At 32.3% G+C, this 6,981-nt stretch overlaps 1 pseudogene; it reads right to left on the reverse strand.

The window, feature by feature from the left end:
- Positions 1 to 6,705, reverse strand: part of LOC142319824 (uncharacterized) — a 35,089-nt pseudogene extending 28,384 nt beyond the window's left edge.
- Between the last annotated feature and the right edge of the window lie 276 nt (positions 6,706 to 6,981).

The following is a 6,981-nucleotide window of genomic DNA, read 5'->3' on the forward strand; positions in this document are numbered from 1 at the left end:
TCATTTCCCGGTGCAAATTGTAACTGATGCTACAAGAAAAATATATCCCATCTCTAAAAGATGGTTGTTTGAAAAGGCAGAATGGACGAGCTTCACAGCTAGAACGATACTCCCTGAAACAACTGGAGTTATCGGGGACGATGTCGACGCTATAACAAATGCGATACTCGAGTCGGCATCTAGATTTATTCCCAAAACATCTGGGAAACTTACGAAGAAACCCGTGCCATGGTGAAACGATGAAATAAGTGAAGCTATAAAAAGAAAGAAAAGGGCGTATAACGACTTTAAGAAACGTCCTACCACAGAGAATCTTATTGCCTTTAAAAAATACAGGGCGTATGCAAAAAGTCTCATGATAGACTCGAAGAAACGATCCTGGCAGCAATACATGTCATCCATTGACAGAAGTACTACTGCATCAGACGTTTGGAGGAAAGTGAAGGCGATTTGTGGGCGTAAAAATTTTGCTTCCATAACTAGCCTTCAAGATGAAGATGAAATTAAAGACACTCCAAACGAAATTGCAAAGCTATTATCCAATAAATTCGTAAAGGCCAACTACGAAGAAGATTTTCGAGCGAAAAAAGAAGAACTTGAAGGTCTACTAAACTTCAGAACTGAGTATAATTATTCATATAATGTACCATTCAAAATGGAAGAATTCGTGAAAGCGTTGGAGAAAGCAGGCAACACAGCTGCTGGTCTGGATGAAATCCATTATAATATGATCAGGCAGCTGAATACCATTGCAAAACTGTATAATGAAATGGCGGGATGGAATGTACCTGCAGCAGTGGAAAAGAACACATGTTGTTCCAGTACCGAAGAAAAATAAAAATCTATCAGATCCCAATAGTTATCGTCCTATTTCTTTGACGTGCGCTATGGGAAAAATACTCTAAAAAAATGATTGATAATCGACTCGTTTGGGTTTTAGAAAAAGAAAACCTGATATCACCATATCAAGCAGGTTTTCGGCAATACCATTCTACCACCAATCAAATGATCAACTTAGAGAACGTTATATATAACAGCTTTATTAAAAGGAAACATTGTGTCAGAGTCTTCTTCGATCTGCAGAAGGCTTTTGATATGACCTGGCGACATGGAGTAATGCTCCAGATACATGAATGGGGCATTCGTGGCAATCTGCCAGTATTGCTCAGCAACTATATGAATGACCGTACCTTACAAGTACGTGTCAACAATGAATATTCATCTGAAAGAATCTTGGAAAATGGCATACAACAAGGTTCATCGCTGAGCGGTACCTTGTTTACCATCGCCATTAATAAATTGATATTAGCCATTCCAGAAATCAGCAAAAGCGTCTATGATGTTTTGGCAATTGTGTATGCCAGCAACAAGACTGTTATGGTGAAGTACAAATTGCAACGAGTGATTAACGTTCTAAATGAAGTTGCAAAGAATAATGGATTCCATTTTTCACCAGAAAAAACGTGCTGTGTACACTTCTGTAGAAAGAGAATTCCTCATCAAAGTCCTAGATTGACAACTGGCGATAATCCAATACAATATAAGGATAACGTGAGATTTTTAGGACTGGTATTGGATAAATCCCTTATGTGGGGATTACACATACAGAACTTGAGTGTTAGATGCAAAAAAGACCTAAACATTATAAAATTTTTATCGAACATTAATTGGGGCTCAGACAAAGAGATATTATTGAGATTGTATAAGGCATTGGTTCAATGAAAACTAGACCCCGTGGTCTAGTTTTATAATATACAATATTAGTTTTATGAATATACAATACATCCGTATGTATTGTATATTCATCCGCTAGGAAGTTGCATTTAAGAAAGTTAGACATAATACATAATAGCGGAATAAGATATGCGACAGGCGCTTTCCGCACAAGTCCAGCAACTAGTCTAATGTCTGAAGCCGGATTACTGCCACTACATTATAGAAGAGAGATCCTTTTGTTAAGATATGCAGCAAACGTTGATTTTCTGCTACTCTAGTTTAATGTATTTCACCAATCAGTTTTATTTGAGTGTTCAAGAGGTGAAAGTCCGGATCATTTTCTTATGGAAAAGAGGAAAAAAGCCTCATAAGTTTAAGAGGGCCACCATTAATTTATTGCCAAGCTATGAAAAATCCAAGAACTGAAAAACAACTATTTTTCTTATAGTTACAAAATAAAATGATTTTTCACAAAAGTAAATCATCAGTGAGTGCTTCGGTAATAGTATGCAACTGGGATCTTTCAGGATTTAATCGGTCCTGATAGTCCAGAACACAGTTTAGGCATTGACATTAATTAATCTATCAATAAAAAGTTGTTTGCACCAAGGTAAATCTAATTGGTTTGGTTAACCACACAGGTTATATGTGTAAACGTAAAAAAACACATCATTCTTGTTTGAAAACAAAAATGCAGTAACACACAATAGCAAAACATGCTAACTAAAACATAATAACTAACATGCTTCATAAAAGCAAGGATAACTTTGTAATCATTTACATCATCATTGTATACAATGCTGAATCTGAGTATAAAATGAATGTGATAGTGATAGCTTTGATTGCAGCGTGAGGCTTCAACTCATTGTATTTTCTTTGTTGCGTATTGTTGTACAAAATGTTTATCTACTGTAAAGTTTTAAGTGCAATCTGTTCATCAAAGCTATTTACCTCCCTATACTTCGTTAATAACTTTTTTTTGTACTATAAATAAACACATCTCAAGCCAGACATAAATGCAAAATGTTATGTGGGCTATAAACAGTAAATAAAAATATCATCATGAATAGAACAATTAAGAATTCTTACAATAACTAGGTTTATGTTTTTAACTAAAAAAAAGACAAAGAAGAAAATGCCTTACTTGTTTACATATTGTCAGATCATCATCAGTCTTGGCAACATGTACAAACAAATATTCTTGCTGTCCTGTTTCATGCATGTTTTCTTTTTTAATGGGCAAGGATAATGGATTTTCTTCTAAAACTGAATCACCAGTTTGTGCATCCTTACTCTGAAAAAATTATTACGTAATATTAATATTCTATTACACAAGTGTGATTTAAAATAAGCATGTTAAATGAAATATTACTGAAATGTAACATCTGATGAAGTCAAGAGCTTGGAACTAACTATATTATTAAAGATAATTTAACACTTGTTATGTATCAAAGCGGGTTTTTAAGCACTGACTTGTGTCCGTTATGTATGGAAATGACTTGTTATACAAATAATCTATATTTATAACCAACACCACATAAATAACAGAGTTTTATGGTATAACTGAATTTCTAAATCTCCAAAAAATATACATAAGGTGGCAATAACAGTAGAGGTCATCGTTTTTTATTACCTAAAATGATACAATTTTTTGCAAAAGAAAAGTTTTCACTAGGTATATAGACATTGATGCTAAATTAAACAAGGATTATTGCATGTTTTTAGTAGTAATGGAAGCCAATTCAGTTGCGTAAAAGAAAAAAAATTAATTATTGCAGAATCAAAAAATTTTTAGATGTAAAAAGATAATTAAAGAGTTAAGATGCCAGTAACATAAAATATGGCTGTCTTCCATGAGCTAGTAGAAGGACGTTCTTCTTAGGATTTCTTACCTTCTGGCTGTGCAAATATGATTAATTATTATATCTCTTATTACAGAGTTTACTATATCATTATATTTAGTTATATTAATACAGTTACGACACATAAATAATACACACTTCCTTCACTCTGTAAAAGTAATTTTAATGACTACCAAACACCATCTGACAGAATAGATTTTGTATGTATATTACCGGCGGTGTCAACAGTGACAGCACATGGTAGGAATGCATATAAGTTATACTACTGTGCTATTGGGGTGTTCGTAATCATACACCACAGTCAACAATATATGTAAAAACAATGAAATAAGTTGCCGAATAATTAACCACCGCGGATTCTCAAAGCTTCTACTTAACAAATGTGCGAGGAACAAATGAGTTTCTCACGTCTCACTATCATTCTGAATAACTGTCAGTTGTTGATGTTTAATTTAGTTTTTTCCAACAGGGCGGTTATCACTCGGACCCATTATTTCAAAAATAACTAAACTTTTCTTACCTGCTGTCTTTTCTTATATGATTCAATATTGTATAGGTTATTATAATGCTACATTATTTTTAGTATTTGTTGTATCTCATTGTTCGATTTAACGATGTATGTAGATTATCGATATAACTTTTGGAGTCGATCAAAATAATCTGTTTTGAGTATACTTTTCAATTTTCATTTTGTCTTTGTTATTTATGTTTTAATTACTAAATTTATTGTATAATTTGAATCGGGTGTGTTTATTTAAATAGAGACTTAACATGTTCGACGAGGAATAAAACAAGTTAAAAATAAAACTTCCTGCGTTTATACACACTCAAACAAATTTGAGTCAAACGTTCAACTGACGACTTTAAATACCACGAATAAAAGTTTGAATAAACAACCCTCAAATTAAATAATATTTATTTTATACTGTTTAAAAAGTATTGAAGTATTCGTTGTCATATAAAAAAGGTTTGTCAAATATATATTGATTAGTTTAGTTCTATTAATTCTTTAGATGACGATTGACTAGGACAGGAGTGTTACCAGCGTCTTGTGATACGAAAAATATGATACAAACAGTTTTGTCTTATGGTAGTCCATTTAATCAAAAATTTTGTTTTTGGTGAATTTAAAATTATTAATGCAAAATCAAGAACTTATCTGATACTATTTTCTATATCATACAATTTTACTTATAAAATAGAATACATAAATATAACCTCAAAACTTGATACACAATTTTCAAAAAATAAATATCCGCTGCAATATAAATAAAGTTTTATGAATACGAACAACAATATTCACTGTTTGAAATATCCGTCTTCAGAAATCCGTGTATATAATTACACAATTAAATATATATATTTAAATGTGAGGGGAAGGCATGATTTGTAAGGTCCTCCCTGTAATCTCATGCAAACTAACAGTAATAGCTCGCCTCCTTAATAACATGTTGAACTACAGAATGTTCCAAGTTATCATTGGACAACAAAGCAGAATAACCAAATCCCATGTATTACTCAAAAGCGCCGGGTTTTGACTTTCCACTTAAGACATAATCAACGCTAACAGAATACAAACTCAACATGGTAAATGTGCCCATTTCCTGTAAAAATAGGGTAAAACACAGACGCCTCTTTGTGAGTGCGGTTATTAAACTGTTAAACACATCACAGAAGTTTGCTCTAGGACAGCTTATGAAGGGGATCCTGAAGATTTCAGAATCAGTAGCTTATATTAATTTGTTGAATGTTTGTTTGTAATTTTTGACTGTAATTGGTGTTGCGTGTTGGTGCCATACACTAAATAAATAAATATATTTATTACGAGTCAATCAATATTTTTTTATGTTAACAACTTGTAATTGCACTGAAAGACAGACTGAATATGATACTACACGCACGTGTGTGCAAACTGATCCACTTAGGCTTGCACAAATCTTCATGGTGTGTTAATTGGCGCATACAACTTCTGTAACTTGCTGAAAATATAATTTTTGTTCAGTTTCTCCAAAAGAAGTATAATTTCAAAAATATTCGCGTTTATCTGGTTTGTTATTTGTTTAAACTTCTCAACAAATTTAATTATATTTTCTTTAAAACCCAATCAAATTCAAACTATTTAATTAATAATATTCATTCACATTTGTGGTACTGTTTTTTAAGTGTTTAAATATTTCGTAAGATAATTTTATCAATATCAACAAAACATCATATCCTCAAATTGGAAGCCGAACACTTTACTCACTTTTTGCAAATGCAACAACAAAACTTTTAAACAATATTACAAAAATTCAAGATCAGTGAAAATCCTCAATCAACAATTCAACATAATGTAAGTAATTTTGAAAAATTTGACAAAGGTGAAAAACATTTTCAACAATACAAAGAAAGATTCGATAACTTTCTTATTATGAAGCGATTAGCCCCAGATAAAGATACATCAAAAACAGTCCTTTTAAATAGTATAGACCCTGAATACTTCGTCGTTTAAAGTTATCAGTGGCACCAAAAAACTACGTAACTTAAAGTATGACGAAATAGTTCAAACTTTGAACGATTAGTAAGTGAGAAAAAGAATGTATTAGTTGAAAGACATAAATTCCTCTCACAAAAACGAGGATCAAATCAACCAATTCCAGATTTTTTCACACAATTACCTAAATATATTTCATGTGAATTCCAATGCAAATGTAAAAAGTCTATACCAGATATTTTTCTGCGTTCACAATTTATTAGAGGACTTTCCAACCAAGACTACGTCATCAATTGTTGCTAGATGACTCAAAATCTTTTCCAAATGCAGTTTTGAAAGCTCAAACCTTAGAAGCGCCATTGTTGGCTATCAGCAATTCAATGTCCAGTAGAAAATTCCTCAACCAATGTACACAGAGTTTCTAGACCACGAAGTAGACGTACGAGCAACTTCGTAAACTTTTAACATGGAAAATTTTTTATCCGTTTAAATTACCTATAATCTTTATCGGATTTGAAGCTTGATCTCAAGCTTGGAGATATACCTTTCAGGAACAACCACCTCTTCCTTGTGTCCTTTGTTCTTGAAGTATCTGTTACTTTCTTTTCTATATCCTGTATCGCTTTGCTGTGTCATCACTTCTGTGATCTTCATCTAGGTATTTCCTCTTACACTAATTCTTTCAGTTACTGTTCCTTTCTCCATCCACATTAGATTTCAAACCAACTACGTCTGCCTTCTTCAAGACTAACACAGATTTTCCATTTCAGTGTTAGTCTTTACATTCTTGTACATTGAATGCTCAACCTACCATTATTTATCTAATTAACTATACTCATTATTTCATTTCCAATAATTGGAATTTTCCTTCTCTTTTACCTGCGATCACTCATATACTTTCACCTTAATTCGGTATGAGCATATAATATG

Source organism: Lycorma delicatula, chromosome 2, assembly GCF_047948215.1.
Source record: "Lycorma delicatula isolate Av1 chromosome 2, ASM4794821v1, whole genome shotgun sequence".
NCBI lineage: Eukaryota > Metazoa > Arthropoda > Insecta > Hemiptera > Fulgoridae > Lycorma > Lycorma delicatula.